Below are 22,900 nucleotides of genomic sequence, written 5' to 3'. Positions count from 1 at the left end.
GCTCAAAGCTTCCCTGTGTTTGCATATACTCTCACAGGAATACTGGAGGGTCAGCAAGTGGCTCTTCATGGGCGTGGTGGAAATGAAACCCACACCTAATGGCAGTCTCAGTCAGTGGCCCCTTGAAGAAAACGATCATTGATTGCAGTGATTCTTCCAATCGTAATCCTCATCTGAATTCCAGGAGGCTGTACTAAAGCACAGATTGCTGGGCCCTGCTCCTAGCCATGGTGGTTCAGGAGGTGGGGGACTGGCCTGAGAATTTCCACTGCTGACCAGTTCGCAGGTGCTGCCGCTGCTGGGCTGCGCAACACTCTGAGAATCACGGGTACGGGCCAGTGAGGAGCGCTCACGAAGCCAGGGGTCCCATGGCGAGTCCCAGAGAGTCCTGGTCCAGCCTCACACGACATCCCCAAGCTGAAACAGAGTGGTGTCCTGCTGTCCACCGGGGTCCAGGGTGCAGCAGGGACACCGTGGAGTCATCCTCACTGCTGGGAAAACGGTGGGGGGCGGGGCCCTGCCTCTCCTCTCCCCGACACCGCACTCTCCCTGGATGAAACTTCCGCTCTGCCGGGTGTTCGCCGTAACTGCCCGTACCGCTATGTGAGAGGAGTCCAGTGACTAACTGTAAATCAGGATTCGCAGACCCCATGGGTCAAACATTCTATGTGGTGTATTAAGGAGATGGTCCTTATGGGGGGAGTTGATGGGGTTGGGGGCCAAAAGCTCTCCTCTCCTTGCCATGACCGAGAATTACGTGCAGTCATCGAGAAGTTTAAGATTCCTGTGTGGCTGGAAATAAAATCACATCGGCTGGTTTAGTAAGCCTGAAGAAATTCCTTCAGATTTGATGTGTCCAGACTTGTTCCTGGAATATGAAATATTTGATGTAAGAAGATCTGTGGGCTCCCAGTGCCTAAATGCTTTGAAAGTATGTTTCTCAAAATACAATTAGAAAAAAATTCCTTTGGAATGCAAAAATGACCTGTTAGTGGTAATAAAGATGCTGACAGCCTACTAAGAAATGAAACAAAACAAAAACGTGTAACCTTCATGATGTTATAATAGCATCATTAATTTTTTTGTAGACAAGCATCATTGATCATATTTAATCATTAAACTTTTTTAGAGCTGTATGAAAAAGACAACCACTTTTTAAATCATACTCCTCTAATAAAATATTGCAAAGTTGATGGAGGGGTGCTCTAGAGTTTGTTTTGTTTTAGCTCAAGTGGGAAAAAACAAAATTATAACTAAATACAAAGGCATTTTAGAAAGTTGTATTTTAAGGAGGAAGGGAAATTTTGGAGCCAGTTCTAATAATGAACCTCAAAAATAATCCTGAGACATAATAGAATTTTTAAAAATTCCATTATAGTTAATATACCGTGTTCTGTTGGTTTCACGTGTGTGATACAGTGTGTTCAGCACTTCCGGGTCACACCCAGTGCCCATCACAAGCGCGCTCCTTCCTTCTCATCCCTATCCCCCCATCCTCTCTCTCTCCCCGCTCTGCTAGCTATCGGATTGTTCTCTATAACTGAGAGTCTGGTTTTTGATTTGTCCATTTTTTTTTCTGCCTAAATTCCACATGAGTGAAATCTCATGGTACTTGTTTTTCTCCGATTTATTTCACTTAGCATTATTCTCTCTACTGCCATTCATGTTGTTGCAAGTGGCAAGATTTCTTTTTTTGTTTGTTTGTTTGTTTGTTAAGATTCTATTTATTTATTTATTTATTTATTTGAGAGCCACCACATGAGCAGGTGTAGCAGGAGAGGGAGAAGCAGACTCCCCGCTGAGCAGGGATCCCAGTGCAGGACTCGATCCCAAAACCCTGGGATCATGACCTGAGCTGAAGGCAGATACTTAACCGACTAAGCCACCCAGGCACCCTAAGATTTCACGTGTTTTTTTTTTTTAATGGTTGAGTAATGTTCCATTTTAGTAGAATATGTATACACATACCACTTCTTTATCCATTCATCTACTGATGGAAACTGGGGCTGCTTCAATAGTTTACTGCCAAACATAGGGGTGCATATATCTCTTCAAATTAGTCCTTTCATATTCTTTGGGTCAACACCCAGCAGGGGAAATCCTGGATTATTGTAATTCTATTGGTACTGTTCCGAGGAACGCGGGATCTGTCTCCCACCGGGGCTGCACCTGTTTGTGTCAGCTCTGCACGGGAGTCCTAGGTTCTCCACATCCCTGCCAACCCTTATTGTTTCTCATTAGAGTTTCTTAGTTTATCTGGCTTAATTTTCTTATTTTAAAATTAATGGACATGTACTACTCACATAAAAAATTCCCTCGTTTGTGTATCTGCTGAGCAGAGAGAAGCTCAGTGTTTAGAGAAAGCTGGCGAAGCAGTTGGGAAGCTTGGTTTCTTGTGCTCTCCTTGGTTTGAGTGTGGTTTGACTCTTAATCTCCAGCCTCGACCAGGCTGGTTTCAGGATCCGGTGCCGTCAGTTATGAGGGGTGACCCTCACAATCATTTAACCGTGGAGTTTCAGTTTCCACATCTCTTTGATATAATTATATTATTGACCTCATGCGGTTGTGGAGTGCCTGGCTTGGTAAATGATCTCTAAGGTTGGCTATTGCCCTGATAATTGCATGGCTTTATTTTCTTTTTGCAAAATAATAATATTAGTAGTAATAATAATAATAATAATAATAATAAAGCAGCATTCTAAATCTGTGGAGTGATCGGGATCAGAATCTGGGAGCTAGAAATAGTCTGTCATACCAATGTCACTACCTTATATGGTATTTTACACTTATTTTGGTCCCTGTCAAATAAAACATAAACTCCTATCCAAGATCTTTTTAAACTAATAGTGTAATTATTAGGGTGCCATGATGTCAAAATGTGCTTGTGAAACTAAGGTTTGGGAAGTGAAATGAATCAGATACACCGACTGTAGGTTTTTCTTTTTCATAGCTGGCCTTCCATTACCCTCTTGATCTGAAGTGGGATTGTAAAATCTAATGTCTTTGTTCCCTTAAGACAATTCAATAGTTTATCCAATTACACTCCTTACTCAACTTCAGTTCTCAGCCTGTTGGTGCCTTATCTTTGGCTCTTTCCCTGGTTTTGACTTTGCCGCTGAGTTCTAGTTTTGTTTTTGTCCATTTTGGTGGGCTGGGCTTCTTTCTACTTTGATTCTTTCAGTCATATGGGCTCCTCCTCTCTTTCCAAACTCACTCAGGACTCATCCCTCTGCTGGGGTTCCTCGGTACGGGCTCATCAGGTGAGATGCGGTATGCAACCTTGTTTGCATTATTATTTGGACAGACCATCTGCAAAAACACACTTTTGAGATAATCGTGAAAATGTTCATGTGGACTGATGCTCGGTGATAAGACAATTATTAATTTTGTTAGGGTTTGATAATGGCAGGTGATTATGTTAAAAACCAGTGTTCTCTTTCAGGCAGAGAACAGTAAGGAAAAAAAAATACACGTAGGACTTGGGGTGATTCTAAAATATCACAGGGGACCCAGAGATAGTAATACTGCTCATTGTAGGAAATATGAGGAATATGGAAAAATTGAGAGGAACCCCTCCCCCCTGAATCCTTACACAGTCGGTGCTATTGTGTGTGACCTTTCTGTTCTGTAGGGCGCCGTGAGCACTGAGTTAATAAATACTAAAGCGCCGCTCCTAGTCTGAAAAGGACTAATTTAGGTAGGGTCCTGTGAGCTCTTGGTCATTAACACTTCCGCCAGCAGTTACTGTGTAGCTTTGTTTCATATGTGTTTCCATTTTAAAGATACCTTGTTACATGTTGTTGACTCTTCAACACTGAGCTCCTGGCTGCCAGCACAGCAACTGGGGCCTGAATGAAGCTCATCTAACACCCGGTTTCCCCGTAACTCCTGTCCCAGCCTCCTCGCACTTAGACCACTGGACAGCCCTGTAGCCTTTTGCGTGGGGGCCACTTCAGACAAGACAGTTATCAACAAAAATGCAGAAAATGTGGAACTGAGTGACTGTGAAAGGGATGCTTGTTTACGGCAGGAGAGCTGAAACAAGAAGGCAGGGCGTTGCCTTGTTTGACCTGTGCTGGGAATGTGTGCTACAGTCAGTCAAAGATGTCACCACTCCGCACATGGCCGCGAGTGACCGTGAGCGGTGATTTGGGGGTTAGAGGGTGCACTGAGCGGGCCACTTGGCACATATGGAGTCTGTGAGCAGCAAGGATCTACTCTAGTTTTGCAAGCCTTTTTTGGGGGTAGTCTACCCATAAGTGTTGAAGATTTTTGCCCCTTTGTCACCTTCTTGTCAATTGTCTGGTCTGTTCTTGCGGTCTTACAGATTTATTCTAAACACCAAACATCAGAGATAGCCACGTAGAGTTTCTTGCAAATATTTTTGCACTGGTCACCCATTTCATTTATTTTTGTGCAAAGTTTTTGATTACATAAGTCAACACTGTATTCCTTTCTTTTCTTTCTTTCTTTCTTTCTTTTTTTTTTTTTTTTTTTTTTTTTGGTCTAAGCTTAGGCAACTCAAGGATGATGATTTTTTTTAATTGGAAAGAGCAAAACAAATGTTGAGGGCAGGGGGAGGCTGCCCACGCTGGGGGAGGTGACCTGAATGTGGAATTTCTTCCACTGAGTCTGCGTCTTCAGGCCCGGGTTCATCCTATCTTAGGACGCTTTCCTGCCAGAGGTAATCTACTTGAAAACGCTTAGTAAACTTAAAAATGCTGTTGAAAGTGTAAAGGTTTAATATTTCTGATTGTAGCCTTGTGCTGGCAATCTCAGAGGATAAGAGGAAGGCCAAAAAGAGTGAAGAGAGAGGCAGGTGTTCTTTAGAAATGGAAAAGATTTTTATTTTCTGAAATAGAAAATGAGAAATGCTAGATCTTTCCAAGTATGGTTGAGAAAGCTATTTTAAAGGCGATTCTCCGGTAAAATCAGGTTGGTGTCTCTTACCGTGACCCCCATCCTTACCTTTATGCCCCGTCTTCATGGAGGCTTTGGTCCTACCAGAGAGAGCTCGTCCCTCCTGCTGCCTAGTGCTTTCCTGGTCTGGAACTTTCTGGAAGCCTTTTTTTTTTTTTTAAGGATTTATTTATTTTAGAGAGAGCCAAAGTGCAATCAGGAGGGGCAGAGAGAGGCAGAGAGAGTCTCCAGCACACTCCCCACTGAGTACAGAGCCCGGCACAGGACCTGATCTCACAATCCTGAAATCATGCCCTGAGCCAAAACCAAGAGTTGGGCTCTTAACTGACTGGGCCACCTCGGCGCCCCTTTCTCAAAGCCTTTTTTCCTTGTGTTGGAGTCCTCTGTGGGTCATCTTTCTGTCTTCCTCATGGTTTCCTTTCTCACCGACTGACTCTCGTTGAGTGCCTTCAAAAGAATAGGTGTGAAATGGTCTTGGAGCGAAGAAGGGATGATTTGGGATTGGCTTGGAAAGAGGCACAGCAGTTTGCAGCGAGTTAACGTGGGTTTCCCAGGGACAAGCCTTTCTTAAACTCACTTTGTTTTCTTTCTTCCCCCTCCCCCACTTCCTTCCTTTCTGAATCAGTTAGTTATTGAAGAGAGAGTTGGAGTAATATCATTGTTAGGGGATATCAGAATAAAACTCAGTGTTTGAGTTTCTCAGGATCCTTCTATGGGTAAGTTGGGAAAGTACAGATTTGATTATAATACTGTACATAGGTGTGTTGCAGGTTAATTAGCTCTTTGACTTTCTACACATCCCTGCCTTGCCACTACTATTCTCATTTTCCCATCAAGGAACTCTTTAGGGAAAGCAGAGTTTATACTTTTTAGGGGAAGCTGTGAAGGGGTGAAAGGTACAGGGTCAGTGGCAGGCAGGAGCGTTGGGTAAGTTGGAAGCGTATCATGTGTCTTTGAAGTTGCATGTTTTTGCCCAAAGAGAAATCTGCTTTGTATTTTATTTTTTAACTCATCCACATTTGTTTTCATATAAAAATATTTTAAATTGTCAGAAGATAAATAGCTTGGTAGTCCTTCCAAGAAAAGACACGTGTCCTGGTTTGAGAGGGCGGTCTCTGATAAAGGCGGATTGTGTTTGCATCTGTCTCAGGGTTAGGATTTCAGAAATCAGAATAGAAAAAGGTTTCTAAAAGTCAAAAGCAATCAGCATAAACAAATATACAATTAAGCTCTACTGAACGCAATTTCCTTATCCCTGGTATAGGAAAAAAAATTGCATGTCCGTGGCATGGAGAGACCTGGGTCATTAGCCACTCTTGTTAAGAAGATGGAAGGTTTGGGTGCCTGGGTGGCTCCGTTGTTAAGCGTCTGCCTTTGGTTCAGGTCACGATCCCAGGGTCCTGGGATCAAGCCCCCATTGGGCTCCTTGCTCAGCGGGAAGCCTGCTTCTCCCTCTCCCTCTCTCTCTGCTTGTGTTCCCTCTCTGGCTGTGTCTCTCTCTGTCAAATAAATAAACAAAATCTTAAAAAAAAAAAAAAAAAAGGATTGAAGGTTTGAGCCAGCCACTTGACATGGTTGGCCATCTTGAGCAGCATTAATGACAGTGTTCAGAACAAAGGAGATAATCATGCCATTGTTTCTGCACTGGACAGGCAGCCTCTGAGGGCCTGCCCTGGGTTCTGAGCTCTGCATTTTAAGAGGGCAGCCAGGGAGGAAAATGGCCTAGAAACTGTGTCCTACCAGGAATAGTAGAAGGGCTGTACCCGTGGAAAGGAGAGCCGACTAACTTCTCAGAATTGAAGCTTCCAGACAGACATAAGAGCCTTCTCTTCTCTGTCCGTGAATTCAAGATTTTTTTCCCCCTGTGTGTTCACAAAGAACATGAGATCTCATATACACTCATGAGTGATTTGCTTTCTTCCACCGACTGCGGCATATACATCATTTCGTGTTTATATTTCTCCATCTGTATTATTCTTCCTAATGGCTATGTAGCATCCTATTACATGAATACACCCTTTATTAAAACCATCTCTCACTGGTAGACATTTTGGTGGTTTGCAATTTCTTAGTATCATAAGCACCAGCGTTATGATGAATATCTTTGAGATATTCCCATCGCCATGGACTTGTCAAGTTATTTCCTTAGGACACCTTCTCAGAAATTGAATAGCTTGCTCAAAGTTAGTCCTTTTTCTCTTTCTTCCTTCCTTCCTTCCTTTCTTTCTTTCAAGGCTTTGGGTACTTTCTGCCAAATGACCTTACCGATAGAACTGGATGTGTTAAAGAATCCGGATTACCCCAAGTCGTAGATGTGCAGAGGGCATTTGGTAAGGAGTTGTATATTGGACAGTGGTCTAACATAACCTTCAAAAAGGTCATGGAAGTTTTTACCGGGTGGTGGTTTTATCTAAAGGTGTCCTGTGTCCATCTTAGAGTCCGTAAGGAAAGTGATGCAGAGTTCTTATGACAAACCACGGTAGAAATCAGCCAATGATGAGAGACATGTCTCAGGCTGCACGTTAGTGGACCCTCTGGCTAGTAGCACTCGGCACATGGAGAAGAGATCGAATCAGGTACTTTGGTTGCTTAAGAGAAAAGATGAAGCAAACATGCACACCATACTTCTGTCCACAAAGTTGCTTCAAACAAACTGATGAAATGTTTTGTCAAACTTTATTTTTATTTTCTGACCTTTAAGAGAGAAGAATTTTTTGTTTATATTTTTTGTTTATATATAGCCAGCACTGAAGTCGCTGTTGCCAGGAAGAGAATTCTGTTACCCACATCCCTAATATGGCCACTTTTTCTCTGTTTCTGTTCTTTGTGCATTGTGTTGGGTCTGAAACTGTGACTACTCCATTAACTGAGAGCTCTGAAGAGCCATTGTGAAACCGGAGTGATTCTCTGTCTGTGTCCGCTCCATGCATTGTGTTTGAGAATAAACGTGCTGTTTGATTTCTGACAGGACCTCTCTCGTTGCCACTACTGATGTGATGTTACTGAAAAGAGAAGCCAAAGAATGAACCTCAGAAGCTCTTGGCATGGTTGAAACATAAAATCTTTCAGTTTAGGCTTATATGATTATATGCACATGTATGTTTCTGTAGGTGCAAATGGTTGCTAGAACATTAGCATCTTATCCTTGGGCTTCAGGTGAGACGTGTCTATGAAACTGACTCCAGAATTTTGTTTATATGTGCTTTGCTAGGAAGAAGTTCTTTTTTTTTTTTTCCTTCTCCCTTTTTAAAGTCAAAAATCTCAAATTAGTCTACAGTCCAGAAAGATGAGGGGCTCTGACCCACCCAAATGAATTCAGCCCTAGTAGCTTGTTGGATCACTAGGAAATCTTATCAACACCTAGACCGAGCAGGGGACTCAGAGATGCCGCACACATGTTTGTCGGAGACCTGACAAACACCAGAAGTTCTTGTTCTTTCTCTTATCTGTAACAGGAAACAGCCTGTGAGCTCCCGAGGGGACACTCTGTTTTATTCGTTCTTCAGCATCCTGGCTTCTCACTGCTGTCCCTGTGTTATAAAATGCGCACTTGCTTTGTCAAGGGAGAAGTCTTTAAACTCTTCAGAACTTCCCATTCATACGAAACCGTTTGAGCGCACGTCCCCCAAAGCAGCACTTAACTCTCCCTTAGACGTGTGTGTGTGTCTCTGCTGAGGATCCAAGCTCGGCTCTGTGTTACGCGCATCATGAAAAACACATGTGAGGTAACTATCTGTAATTTTAGCAGTGCTAAAAGAGGAAGGACGGAAAGCAGCGCTTTTAAATGTACTGATAACCGTGATGGCTTCATGTTAACGTTAGCTAATATCCAGAAGGGTACACTGCGTACTTGGCCCCTGCCTGCTTCTGGCCTCCTCCTCCTTTAGGCTCGTGCCCAGCTCTTAGGTTTCATGGTTCCTCTCCCACCTCCTAACACCCTTTCAGCCGATGGCCTCACTGCTGACCACTCCTCCTCTGTGCTGCTTTCCCATGCTTTAGTCGGCCTCCCAGTTTACCCATTTTGCCTTATCTTGTCGGGTCAACTCGCGTGAATGTCTCTGACAAACGGCGTTGGTTTCGGCTTCTCTGGCCCCCACAGGTCGCTGGGGCAAGCGGGAGACAAAGTCCCCTGGCACAGGCATGGCACAGGCAGCAAGGAGTGTGGGTGGGGTGGCTTCACCGAGGAGGGGCCCAGTGAGCCCGGAATCGTGGCCCAGCCTTCCACAAGTGTGGCCGGGGGCCTAGAAGAGACGCCGAAGTCTGACTTCCTCTCGTTTTCTTTGCAGATGCATGCCCACGTTCTTTCCGAGATCTCTAGGCATATTCAGCCACGTTTTTGCCATTGAAACAAAAAAGAGAGCTGGGGACCATTTATTCCGATACAGATCTTCCCCACCCCCAATCCCCGTCTGCTGGCTGCAGGGAGAAAACAGGAGTAGCTCCCTCTCGAAAACTTGACCCCTTGTTCTTAGAGCAGCAAAAATGGTTTCCTGTTCCCTCCCATTGAGCCTTGTGCAGACGGGGTTTGAAGATCTCTTGTGCAGAACGCAGCTCATTTCTTCTGCACAGATGGAGGCCAACAAGGAAAACACGGACGGCAGGTCCTAGTTTGGAAGGCCCCTATGGATGAGGCACGTGTTGGGGAACGTGAAACCTACTTATGCACCCAGGGGGGTGTTTTCTTTTGAAAAGCACCTCCAGGTCTCTTCCTTGTACAACTCGCGTGCAGTGTTGGCCCCTTCTGAAGCCCTGGCCACCTGCACCAGTGCCTGGGCTCGTCAGAGGCTGACCTCTTTGGAGTACGTTCCTGTGGTCTGGACGGTTGCACGTGTTCTAGAACTTAAGTGGCCAAGTGGTGTTGACTTGAGAGTTATTTTTTTTTTTTTAAGTGGCTCAACACTGGCCAGCAAGAACAAAATTTACTGTTTTCCGAGGAGAGGGAGAGGCGAGCACTAACGTTTATTGAAGGCCTAAGTTCTCCACTTTGTATTCTTTGTTTAAGCTCCCCTGCCTGCCGCAGTTCCGTCACTACGATTATTCGCACCGTACGGAGAGGAAAATAAAGCTCAGAAGTTGCGATTTGACTAAAATCACAGACCAGTCCGGTGGGAGGTGTGGAAGGTGACCCTATGTGATGGGTGCTTGCGTTTCTTTTGAGCCACTAGGTGCCCGGTATGAAGTCAGCGTGTGCTACCTTATTCTCAGCACATTTAAGTGTCAGAGGGTTTGTTTTTTTTTTTTTTTTTTTGAAAAATTTTTTTTTTATTTTAGTGAGTAAGCAGAGAGAGGGGTAGAAGGAGGAGAGAGCATCTCAGACTCCCTGCTGAGCAGGGAGCCCTACCCGGGGCTCGATCCCATGACCCTGAGATCATGACCTGAGCCACAATCAAGAGTTGGACATTTAACTGACTGAACCACCCAGGTGCCCCTAAGCCTCTGAGGTTTTAAAGATCAGTCCCCCAAGACTGTCTTGAGACCAAGGACAAACATTGTTGAAACGTTGTTGGATTTCCTTCTAGTCCCTTGTATGTATTTTTTGTGGAATCAACTTCATACCCAGTTTTCACTTAATTGTATAATACAAGCATTTCCACATCTTCATAAAATCTTCATAAACATGAAATCTGTGTAGTCATTTCAGTTTCTAACTATTTGCTATTATAATCGTGGGGCAGTGAATTTACATTACTTAATCTGTGGGGGAGGGGGAGTTTAAAACATGTTTTCTTAAGGCGTATTATTAGAAGCAAAGTTACAGGGTCAGAAGTTACATTTATTTTTAAAGCTGTAACCACTTTAAAGGACAGTGATACATGTTGCCTAGTTGATTTCTTTTAACTAAGGGAGCAGTAGCCACCCCAGGGCAGTGTATGAGCGAATGCCCATTTCCCAGCTGACCTAGCCCCTGGGGCTGGTACGGGTGGTCCCAGTGTGGCTCTGTCCAGGACCATCCCCTCTGTGGGGCACAGAGGACTCGGGAGGCTGTTGGGGCAGAGACCTCACCTGAGTCTACCTGACTCCCAGCTGTTTCCACCTGCTAAAGGCACCGTTTACTAGTCTTCCTGCTGCCCCTCCATTGTGTCATGTCCATTTCAAAAAGCATAACTTTTTCATCTGTATTATTCATCATTCTTTTTTCAGTTCCCTCAATATGTCCTAGTGCTTTTTTTTTTTCTAATAGTATTTACTTTACTATTTACTGAGGTACCCTTAGAAGAGATACACACTTAACTTCTTTGATAGGGTTTTATTATTTTTTATTGGATTTTATTTTATTTTGTTAAGATTTTATTTATTTGAGAGTGAGAGAGCACAAGCAGGGGGAGCAGCAGGGGGAGAACCAGGCTCTGGGGAGCCTCATGTAGGGCTGGATCCCAGGACCCTGGGACCATGACCTGAGCTGAAGGCAGATGCTTAACCAACTGAGCCATCTAGGCACCCCTTTTATTGAATGTTAAATCAACTCCTGGATTTATTGTTTCTGGTTTTTTTTTTTTGTTTTTTTTTTAATGCAGTCACTGTTGCTCTAGTGTTTCATAGTAATTTTTCTAACAAATGGAGTTGGGTGTTTTTCCTCATTGCATGTGTAGTTCACTTACTGTAATTACTCAGGGCTTGCTTGCTTTTAGCTTTGTGCTCACCTTGGCCGGATGCATAAGATTTGACCTATAGGATTTCTGTTTTGTTAATTTCCCAACTTCTCCAGGCCCAAGTGTTTCTGTCATTGTCAAAGCAGTCTCATGTTAGGATTTATATTTCTTTGAAGCAATGGTTATTTAGGAAAATAATTTCTTTTCCTCTATGTATTTGGCTTTTTTTTTTTTTTTTTTTGCTTAAATGCCTAGTATTTCTCTGATGTGCTTCGAGTGTGGTGTGCTACTAAGAATGTATTGAATTCCTTAGTATATTTAAATAATTTTTATATATGTTATATTTATATATATGTTTATATATGATAAATATTTATATATGTTATTTGGTATAAATATATACAGTAAGTTATGTATGGTATTTGTATAAACATATATAGCAAATTATGGACATTTGAAAAAGATGTTATTTCTGTAAAACTCACTTAGACTTCTTTTTAAAAATCTGCCCCTGTATTTTAATTACTGTGAAAATGTGATGTCCTTAGCATGCCCTGAATATGAAGACTTGTTTTCCTAGCCGGGGTGACAGTTTTAAGATCACAAGAGTCTTGCTGGCTGGCTACACTGTTACCCAGTGGGTCTGGCTGGGTGTAGACAGTCAGAAATCAAGACTCCGCTCCCTAGAAACCTGATCTGTGACCTAGACCCTGTCCAGGAGGTGTTCTGATCAGAAAGTTAATCTGTTAGAGGAACTTTCATCACTGTAAAAGGCAGAAATGGTTTTCTTAAAGCTTTTGATAAGATCTGGAAGCATACTGCTTTACCCTCTTATTATGGACACTGAGCACGGGACAGTGTCTCCATTCACTGACATTAATAGTGACATATACTAAGTCACACATACTAATAGTCACATAGACTAAGCAATTTGAAAATTTGTACTTTTTGTAAGTTTTTAAGATATATTGAGGGAGACTAAATTACGTTGCTCTTCATGTTAATAACGTTATTGAAGACTCCTTGACTTAGTTCTTCATAAGACTTCATACGCATGTTTAGTGTCTCCCTACTGTTTAATAGTAATTTAAATTTCTGACATTTTATTGTGGTAGTTAGTGGGGCAATACATGTATTTGTGCCTAATTTTTTCTATTGTTGTGAACCTTATTTCTTTAATGTGTGTTATTAGAAGCAAAGTGACTGGGTTAGAAATTATAAACTTGTGTGTGTGTGTATGTGTGTATATGTGTGTGTGTATATATGTGTGTATATGTGTATGAACATATATAGAAATAATACTGAATAACTGTAATCTAAAGACCCTGGATGTGTTTTGCCCAATTTATTTCTTTTGTTTTTTAAAATTTTTTAAATTTTTTAATTTTTAAATTTTTTTTAGGATTTTATTTCTTTATTTGACAGACAGAGATCACAAGTAGGCAGAGAGGCAGGCAGAGAGAGAGGAGGAAGCAGGCTCCCCACTGAGCAGAGAGCCTGATCGATGCAGGACTCCATCCCAGGAACCTGGGACCATGACCTAAGCCGAAAGCAGAGGCTTTAACCCACTGAGCCACCCAGGTGCCCCCAATTTATTTCTTTTAAATGGGACCATCGTCCACCCCATGGTGGGATGTGAGTGTCTGTCTCCGTGGGGGTGATCTCAGTGCTCTTCCACCCAGCCGTGGGGCTCCATCCAGGAGCAACTCCTTCTGTGGGGTGTTAGTGTGCAAAGGTGGTGTCATGTGTCTTCTCCACAAGAAAAGCATTGTTACCAAGACAAACAATGGTACTGGATACAGCTATGTACATGTCAGAGGCAGAGAAAAGTTTCCCTGGAGGGGACCGTTGACCATTGCTGGAGGTTGGTAATGCAGAAGTTACATAGTGTTCTTTTGGTGGTAGATGTTAGTGGATTTGTTCTTTTTATTTTTTTTTTTTAAAGATTTTATTTATTTATTTGACAGAGATCACAAGTAGGCAGAGAGGCAGGCAGAGAGATAGATAGATAGAGAGAGAGAGAGAGAGAGAGAGAGGAGGAAGCAGGCCCCCCGCTGAGGAGAGAGCCCAATGCGGGACTCGATCCCAGGACCCTGAGATCATGACCTGAGCCGAAGGCAGGGGCCTAACCCACTGAGCCACCCAGGTGCCTCTAGTGGATTTGTTCTAATGGAGGAGACCTTTAAAGAAAATTCTGAGCACCAGAGCCTTAAGAATGCATTATTTGTTAAGATTTAGTAAGGGAGAGCACATGTTGAACAAGATAGATTGCTTTTTTTTCAATTTAATAGGTAAGGAAATAGGCCATGCGTCATTTTTCAATCAAATATCTTTAAGACAGTACATTTTTAAACAAGGAAACAATGACCAAGATAGTTGCTCCGGTCCCCAGGCACTTAAAATCTCATGTAAATTTATGGTTAGAAACACACGATTCTGCTTCTTGGAATGAATGCTGAAATGCAGTTGGAGCAAGTCTCAGCCAAGAAACTTAGATGCACAGAGTGAGATGTTTTTCCTAATATATCAGAAAAATTAAAGATAATTTTTCTTGAAAAGGCACAGATTAATCAGGGAAGGAGAAATAGGGGTTTGTAGGAAAAATTTAGGTATTTGGTAAAGATTCACATTTTATCCTTTAACTTCTTGTCTCATAAAGTCAAGTCCTACAGTCATCAAATGTTCTTCCCAGTTTCCCTGTGGGTCAAGGTCAGAACAACCTGGAGATGCTAGTTGAGCCTGTGTGTCTGCTGGTCTACCCCAGCAGCTGCTGGGAAGACCTGTGGGTTTTCCTTTTTTCAGTCATTTCAGTTGCAAATGACTTGGAATTAGAACCTCAGTTTTTCGTAGACTTAGATGTCTCTAGCTTGTATATATAATAAACAGTGATTAAAAATATATTTATGCTTTTTAAGAGGGCATATTTATCTTAACTAACTGGAACTTATTGAAAGAAATGTGAAAAAAGTCATTGTATAATGAATCAAAAAAGACCTACATGTCAAGCAGCAATTAAATGAAAATTTTTATTTAAACAACAATGATCAGTTTGCCCATCCCCTTCCCCCACCCCCACCCTTGGAACTGCCAGCCTGTTCTCCATCTGTGAGCTTGGTTTTACCTTTTTTTTTTTTTTTTTTTTTTTTTGGTGGTTTAGGTCCTACATATAAGAGAGATCATATACTCTTTGTCTTTCTCTGTCTGACTTAATGTCACTTGCACCCTCTAGGTCCATCTGTGTTGTCACGGTTGGCACGATCCGGTTCTCCTTTATGACTGAGCAATGTTTTCGCTGCCACATTTATATGTGGCAAAATATATGCCTCATTTTGCTTGTCCATATCCATTAAGGACCCTTAGGCTGTTTTCAAATCTTGACTCTTGTCAGTGATGCTGCAGTGAAGTGGGGATGTGGATAGCTTTTCAAAGTAGGGTTTTCATTTTCTTCACATACATATCCAGAACTCAAGTTTGCTGGGTCATATGGTAGCTCTACTTTTAATTATTCGAGGAAGCTTCTTACTGTTTTCTAGAGTGGCTGCACCACTTTTCATGCCTGCCAACAGTGCATAAAGGGTCCCTTTTCTCCATATCCTCACCAGCACTTGGTACTTCTTATGTTGTGTTTTTTTTTTTTTTAATTTATTTAAGTGTTAGCTACACCCAGTTGGGGTTCAAACGCATGACCCTGTGATCAAGACCCACACGTTCCACCAACTGAGCCAGCCAGGTGTCCTCCTCCTCCTCTTGTCTTTGGTATTAGCCACTCTAACAAGTGCGAGGTAACATCTCATTGTGGTTTGGGTCTGCATTTCACTGATGATTGATGTTATAGAGCATCTTTTTCATGTATCTGTTATCCATCTCTGTATCTCTGGAAAAGTATCCAGATCTCTGCTCATTTTTTAATTGGTTTGTGGCGTTGCTATTTATTGGTTTGTTTTGTTTGCTATTAAGTTGCATGAGTTAGTTTTTTTTTTAAAGATTTTCTTTCTTCCTTCCTTCCTTCCTTTTTTTTTTTTTTTTTTTTTTTTTAGTAATCTTCACACCCAGCATGGGGCTTGAACTCACAACCCTGAAATCAGGTGTCACATGCTCCACCAAGTGAGCCAACTGGGTGCCCTGAGCTGTATACATTCTTTATATAATTTGGATATTATAATTTATATAATTTGGATATTAAGCCTTATCAGCTCCCATTCAGAAAGTTGCCCTTTAATTTTATTGATGATCTTCTTTGTTGTGGAGAAGGTTTTTAGTTCCATTTAGTCCCACTTGTTTTATTTTTGCTTTTGTTTCTTTTGCTTTTGGTGTCATATTAAAAAAAAAATCATCACCTGACTGACCTCAGGAGTTCTGTGGTCGCAGGTCTTATGTTCAGATGCCTCATCTATTTTGAGTTGATTTTGTGTGTGTGTGTATGAGAGGTCCAGTTTCATTCTTGTGCCTGTGGCTGTCCAATTTTCCCCCCGTTGTTTATTGAAGAAACTTTTCTTTCCCCCATTATGTTCTTGTCTTCTCTATCATAAGTCACTACTCTCCGTTGAGATGGATTGATGTTTGCTCTAGACATCCTGAGTGAAAAGACTGAAGAGTTACCCCCTTGGGGTAAGAATGACTGACGGAGGGAGCCCAGGCTCCCTACATTACACGGTAAAGGAGATACATACACACTTTGCGAATGTTTAGTATTAGATGGGGTTAACTGTTGATGAACAGCACACTTCTCATTCTTGTAATTGCTGGTGGCTTTCATTAGAGGCCAAGAGCAAGGAAGCTAGCGGCTGGCTTTGCCCATCCACCTGTGCTCTGTGTCCCCAGGATGCTTGCAAGTCTAACCTGGCTCTGTCTTTGTCCTGGAGGGAGTTGTATTGTCCCATGAGAACTCACTGATCATCACTAGCATGGACTCACTTGGCCCCTGAACTGCAAATATTTGAAAGGCCCACTTCAGCCCTACTCCCCTCCTGGGAAAGGTGACAGGAGGTCTGTGCTTGTAATATTCCATAAAGGCTGAGGAACGGGAGGAGGGTGACTGGGCAGGGCGCCAGCTCTCTGTCTTGAAATGCCAGAGCCTGGGCTCTGATAATTAATGAGGTTGAGAGCATTTCCTTGGCGAACTTTGCTGCCTGACCTAGTTGACTGGGGCACTCTGGGGAAATAAGCCTGGATCCCTGCTCTTACTTCCCAAGATTGAAATCTGGCATTTACCTGATTGTTAATATTGAAATGGGCAACTGTACAGCCCTGTGTTCTCAACTGGGAAGAAGCCATTGCATTTTGTAATTCTTTGTCGAAAGTACACACTCTTTAAAAAAATAAAAAAAAAGTATGTATATTTCAAATTGAAACCTGTGTGTGTTTGCTTGGTCGTTACACATAACATGGAACTTGACTGAAGTAATATCTCTTTCCATGAGGAATAATCAAAAGTATCTTCAATTTTTCTGCATTTGGGGAAGGCTCACATTGGCTAGGCTTTGTCTTTTTTAAAAGAGAAGGATTTCTCCAATCTTGTGTGGTGGAGGAGGGGTATGGGTATTTGTCTTAAATGTTATAAATTATTTCTATCGAGGCAGTCAGCAATATTCTAAAAGACAAGGCAGCAGCTGGTAGTGGGGGACGTCTTTTAAATCACTCAGTAATAACCTTTCATCAGGTCAACAGTATTTGGGAGGTAGGTGTTCTCAGTTTACGGGTGGAGAATTAAAGCACAGAAAGTGCTGTACTGTTTGAGGTCAGTCGCAAGGTTGGTGACAAAAGCCACGTTCATATTCTCTTTCATGTAATAAACTAATTAAAGGAGATAGTGTACTCATTAATAGCAAGGAATAGCTCAACAGGTGGCTCTGAGTGTGGTCCTTGGGCCATCGGCATCATCTGAGAGCTTGTTAGAAATCTAAATTGTCGGCTTTACCCCGGATCTGCGGAACTGCACCCGGAGGTCAGAGCCCGGCAGTTTGTGTTTTCAGAGCCCTTTGCGTGCTTGTGACGCAGGTGCCAGTTTGAGAAGCACGGCCTTGGAACCTGTGGGTGTTGTTCTCAATGCTCAGAGTCGCCAGGGTGATCAGACCCGCGGGGGTCTGAGGGGAGAGAGGCTGGGGAGCAGGGGGCAGCCTCTTTGGCACAGATGGCCCCCACAGCCCCTCCCCCCAACCTGACTTTTCAAGCTGCAGGGAGAGGACAGGTCAGGAGGCAGAAGCAGGGGAGCTGCTGTGTGCTTGCATCTCTCCAGCAGGTGCCTTTCCCCCAGCCTCTCTCCTGTCGGGCTGTGCCCTTACTGTACCCCTCGGGCCTCGTGGCTGCTTCGGCGTATTCCGGTTAGAGTCTCACTCTCAGGAGTGACATTGGCCATTAGCTTTGGTTCTCTGATGGGTGAGCACCGGGCGTTGCTGCTACATTCTTTCATGTTGAGGGCTGTGCCCCAGCTCACAGGGTCACAGGACATGGGGTTTGTGCTTGAGATGTGGGGCCCTCCTGCTGAGCTCGGTGCCTCTCCCTGGAGCAGGAGTTCTAGGACAGACATGCCGGAGAGGGGGGCAGGGACCCTGTCTGGCTCGTAAAGTGGTTGACTTCCTGCTCCTGACGGGAGGGGCGTGGTGAACAGCTGTCCCTGTCGTCCACACCAAGCTCATACCCTGTCCTGTAGAGCCCTTTGTCTGCTTCTGTTTAAGACAGTAGTTCTCAAGATGTGGTACCCGCTCCCCCCACCCCACCCCGTCCCCCAACACCACCACCAGCCCTGCCTGCGGCAGCAACGCGTGTCCCCTGGGAACTTGTTGGAAATGGACATTCTCAGGCCTCACCCCAGACCTGGTGACTCGGACCCTCGGGTGGGAACCGGCCATCTGTGCTTTAATAGATTAATGCTTTGGATTCGGAGTTACACTTAGATTTGAAAACTGCTAGTTTTAGGTGCTTGGTTGTCTTTGTTTGTTTTTAAGATTTATTTGAGAGAGAGAGAGAGAGAGTGGGGTTGGTGCAGAGGGAGAGGGAGAATCCTGAAGCTGTCTCACCACTGAACGCAGAGCCCAATGTAGGGCTCGATCTCAGCATCCCCGAGATCGGGACCTGAGCCCAAATCAAGAATCGGCCGCCTAACCGACCAAGCCACCCAGGTGCTCCTGTTTCATTGTTTTGTTTTGTTTTGTTTTTAATGGTACATTTTGCTCTGATTTTCTGGGAAAGTAAAGATGTTTGGCATCTAGACTTTGGGGATAAGAGCGCACCGCAGCTCAGAGTGGCACCATACGGAACCCCTGCCCGGGTGCTGGTAGTGGGTCGTTACCTGCTCGCACACCTTTCCTCAGGGTCTAGCGAGGGACTTCCTGCCACCTTGCCCCCGGTCACCCTCAGATGTGGTCACCTGCCCCACGGAGAGCTGAAAGAGGGTCGGAATCCTGGAGAGTATGAAACGTTCTATCCCGGGGCTCCTGGTTTGAAGGGCAGGACTGAGCCGAGCGGTAAGCCCATCGGAGGGAAAGCACTTTCTGATCTGGTCTCACACACGTACAAGCCTTCATTCACCTTTTGTTTGCTTTGCTTGAAGTTGGAAATGTTCTTCCTCCTTTATATAAAATTTAGATACAAAGTAAGGAAGTGTATTTTGGATGACAGATGCTCCTTATTCACTGTGCAGTTTCTCAAGTGTAACTTCTTCTTCTTTTTTTTTATTTCCCACCCTTTGCCAAACCACAGATGGTAAAAAAGTTGTGTGTATTAATAGTATAGTTTACATGGTCAGTTAACTATTCTCCTACTGATTAATCCTAGAAGAGAAAAGCTTTTCTTTCCTTGAGCCCTCTGTGTAAGATTTAAAAATTGAATATCTTTTAATTTTGCTCTCCTGGACAGTATTACAGTTTAAGAATGTATTGGACTGTTGATTTTTACAAAAAGCTATATACATACACAAACAGCTAGCTTTATACCTTGTTACAAGATCATTGCAAGGTGTTTTTTTTTTTAAGATTTTATTTATTTATTTGAGAGAGAGACAGGGAGAGAGAGCATGAGTGAGGAGAAGGGCAGAGAGAGAAGCAGACTCCCCGTGGAGCTGGGAGCCTGATGCGGGACTCGATTCCAGGACTCCAAGATCATGACCTGAGCTGAAGGCAGTTGTCCAACCAACTGAGCCACCCAGGCGTCCCTCATTGCAAAGGAAAAATCACGTATGACAAGTGAAGAGAAAATATGCTTGACCGAGTTGACTATTCTTTTACCGTATCAAGAAATTACACATGGATGTTTATGGGGGAAGTTATTCCAGACCCTACCAGTTTTCTGCCCACAAAACCCCCCAAACCCCCAAACTGTGTTACTTTAGATAACTATTTTCTCCCACCTCTGTGCAATGTTTAACTTGTCTTGTAACGCAGGCTCGAGCTCTGCTGATAATTCCATCTTGAAGATGACAAGCCTATACCGGGGTGGGCACCGTGCAGAGTACAAATATCCCCCTTGGGGTTTTACCTTCATATCTTTTTTTTTTTTCTTAAACATTTCCTTTGTTTATTTGTCAGAGAGAAAGAGAAAGCACAAGCAGGAGGAGCAGCAGGCAGAGAGAGAAGCAGTCTCCTCACGGATCAGGGAGCCTGAGGCAGGGCTCAATCCCAGGACCCTGGGATCATGACCCAAGCCAAAGGCAGAGGCTTAATGACTAAGCCACCCAGACGCCCTTTTACTGTCACATCTTGATCAGCAGGTGGAAACAGGAGGAATGGACTACATTGATATATATATATATATATATATATATATGTAAAATATCAGCTAAAGCAGGCTATTCACCATGCAAGCCTAGAAAAACAGGATTCGGCGAGGTACAATTTGGCGGTCAGGCACGCTGAAATGGGGGACAAGAGGCCCAGACGTGGAGATGTGCTCCGAGTTCAGAGCATGGACTCCACCGGGCGCCCCCTGCCCTGCTGCCCCTCATACCCCCAGCCTGGCTCTGCCTTCTCGGGTCTGCTCCAGTGCTCGCCCAGGGCACCCAGTTGTTAAACTAAGAACACGGTAACCGGGAGAGGATGGTGTTCTCTTGGGTGTCTTTGGCTGTGAGGGTCACACCAACTCCAGGAGGGCTTTCTCAGGATCGTGAAGAGACTCCCGACTCTTCAGAGAAGACCTAGGATCAAAACCAGAGAGCATGAGGCGGGGGAGGACGCTGCGTGTCGTCTCGCCTGCTCTCAGCTCCCCGCCGCCTTCCCGCAGACCGGCGCTGTCGGTTCCCGGGCCACCGGCTTCTGGCCCCCGGCTGCTGCTTTGAAGCCCTACGGGAGAGGCGTCTTGTCTCACATGGGCCTGACGTCTTCATGGGCCCCGTGAGGCCGTGGCTGGGTGAGATGTGTGCATATGGGGGGGCCGTGTGGGCGAGTCCGCTCTGACCCTCTGGCTGGGTCAGGACATTCCAGAGAAGGGAGTAGTTGCTGCGGGGAGCCTCCCCCCACGCATACCACGAACATGTTGCTGTGGGTTTCTTCATTAGTGTGCGCTCTGGGGGAGGTGTCCTCTTTGGCTCCCAGAAGATCTGGCTGCTGGACCTGAAGAACCTTGGGGCCGACTGGGGCGTCCGGTCACGGGTGATCGTGGATTGCCCGAAGTGACTCCGCCCCACGAGGCCTCGGGGCTGGGAGCGGGCGATGCCTCCGGGGACACCTGCCCCTGTCAGCGCAGACCCTTTACACAGCCCTGGTGACGAGCAAGGCTGACGTTCCCGGTGAATGCCCGCGTGGTGGAAAAGCCTCCTGAGTCCCCGCTGGGAGAGCGTCCTTTCCTCTGAGTGCCGCTCTCCTCCCCGATGGAACTCGGTGAATCTGAACGAAGACTCAGACAATCTGTGGAGGTTGTTAGATGCTAATCCTTTCGGCATCGTGGGTTCGTTTGCTCACTCAGGGGTGAATTCAGATTGGGGAAGAGTCTTGGTGCACAGACTCGGGGTGAAGAAATGCTGTGCTCCTCTGACTCCGCGTCGCTGGTGGTCGCGGAAAGGTGAGGCTGGCGGCTCTCCCCGGTGTCGCCCTCCCCAGACGGCGCTGGAGTTGTCCCAGGCTCCTGCTCTTCGTCGTGACGTCGGAAGGCCCCCAGGTCATCTCTTCACGCTGATCCTTGCTGCTGCTGGGTCAGAACTGAGGCTGGGGAGGCGGCACTTTGTCACACGAGGAGTCTAGGCTCCCCCTCCTGCCATTCTCTCGGACCCTCGTGTCTGGGGGTACGGCCAGCGAGTGAGTGTGACCCTCTGCTGCTCCACGTTTCACCCTCAGCTCTCCTGCAACCATCTTAGCCACGTCCTCCTTCCGACCACAGCCTCCCTGGTGCAGGGAAGCCAGAGCCCTCCAGGCCCAGGAATGAGGGAAGCGGGGCCAGGCAGACACACGGAGATGCCTCCCGCCCTGGGGTCGAGACTGTCCACGTCCAGCCAACAGCCAGGCCTCCAGCTGGCCCAGCTCCTCTGCAGGCATGAGCCGCCGTCCCCTGGGTCGGGTCGCCGCTCAGAGGCATCTTCTGCTCTTCCTCCCGGCTCCAGATTTGGAGGGAGCTGGTCCTGCTCCAAGCCAGGTGCATAACGGCGTTTGTTGTTGGGCTGTTTCCAGAGCCCGCTGGGAAACCTGTCGATTGCAGAGGAGTAGCCTTCCCGTGCCTAACCGTTTTCCATGCCTCTCCCGTGAATTCGTACAAGCATCAGGAGAGCTTTTCCTTCTCCCCGTCTCTGGCGAGGGGTGATTTAGTTCTGCAGGGGGCTCCCCTCCCTGGCTCCCACACACGGTGCACTTTTGCCCTCAGACTTTGCTGCCGGCGACGGGGACACTTGGGCGGATCAGCCGCCATCCTTCGCCCTTAGGTCCTCCGCAGCCTGGCCCACAGCACAGTTACGGCATCAAAAAATAAAAACATCTCGGGTGCATGTGTGTGTTGGGGGGGAGATATTTAGGAGCAAATCAAGGAGAACCCTCTAGCAGGTGACAAAGCTTGCTCGCGGCATTAAGAAAACTCTGCCGCCTTGGGCAACCAGCAGATGACCGAGGGCCTGTGCATGCCTCCTCGTCTAGGATTTCAGCATCGGCTCCGCATAAAATATTGATGCAGCAGTGCCCTTGCCTCCCCCCCCCCCCCCGCCCGCAACAAGAGCACGGGCTCACGTGTCTACTGTTACCACAGTCATCACCAACGTATAACCTGCCGAAGAACCTTGAAGGGTAATTGGAATGTTGGAAATAGTAAACAGCCGCGGGGTTAAGTCTGTAGGGGCTGATAAAGTGGCCTTGGTTCCTAAACAGAAATATTTATCCTGTGACCAGAACGGCTCCTCGGCGGTCAAGACACGGGACAGAGGAGGGAGAAGAGAGGTTGTTAAAGCACAGAGTGGACGGGACGGTACAGGAGCTGGTAGC

At 45.3% G+C, this 22,900-nt stretch overlaps 1 protein-coding gene across 7 annotated transcripts in view; it reads left to right on the top strand.

Moving 5' to 3' along the window:
- Positions 1–22,900, top strand: part of KANK1 (KN motif and ankyrin repeat domains 1) — a 195,250-nt gene that overhangs the window by 39,960 nt on the left and 132,390 nt on the right. The window contains exon 1 of one of the 7 annotated variants that reach the window (XM_082696621.1): positions 18,118–18,343. The exons of the other annotated variants lie outside the window; for them this stretch is intronic. The gene's annotated coding sequence lies outside the window, so the exon portion shown is untranslated. Of the gene's footprint in view, positions 1–18,117; positions 18,344–22,900 lie in introns of those variants that run through there. 7 annotated transcript variants of the gene reach the window in all.

This window comes from Mustela nivalis, assembly GCF_964662115.1.
Source record: "Mustela nivalis genome assembly, chromosome: 13".
Taxonomy (NCBI): domain Eukaryota; kingdom Metazoa; phylum Chordata; class Mammalia; order Carnivora; family Mustelidae; genus Mustela; species Mustela nivalis.
The sequence above is the reverse complement of the archived record's forward strand: the minus strand, read 5'-3'. Positions and strand labels throughout refer to the sequence as shown.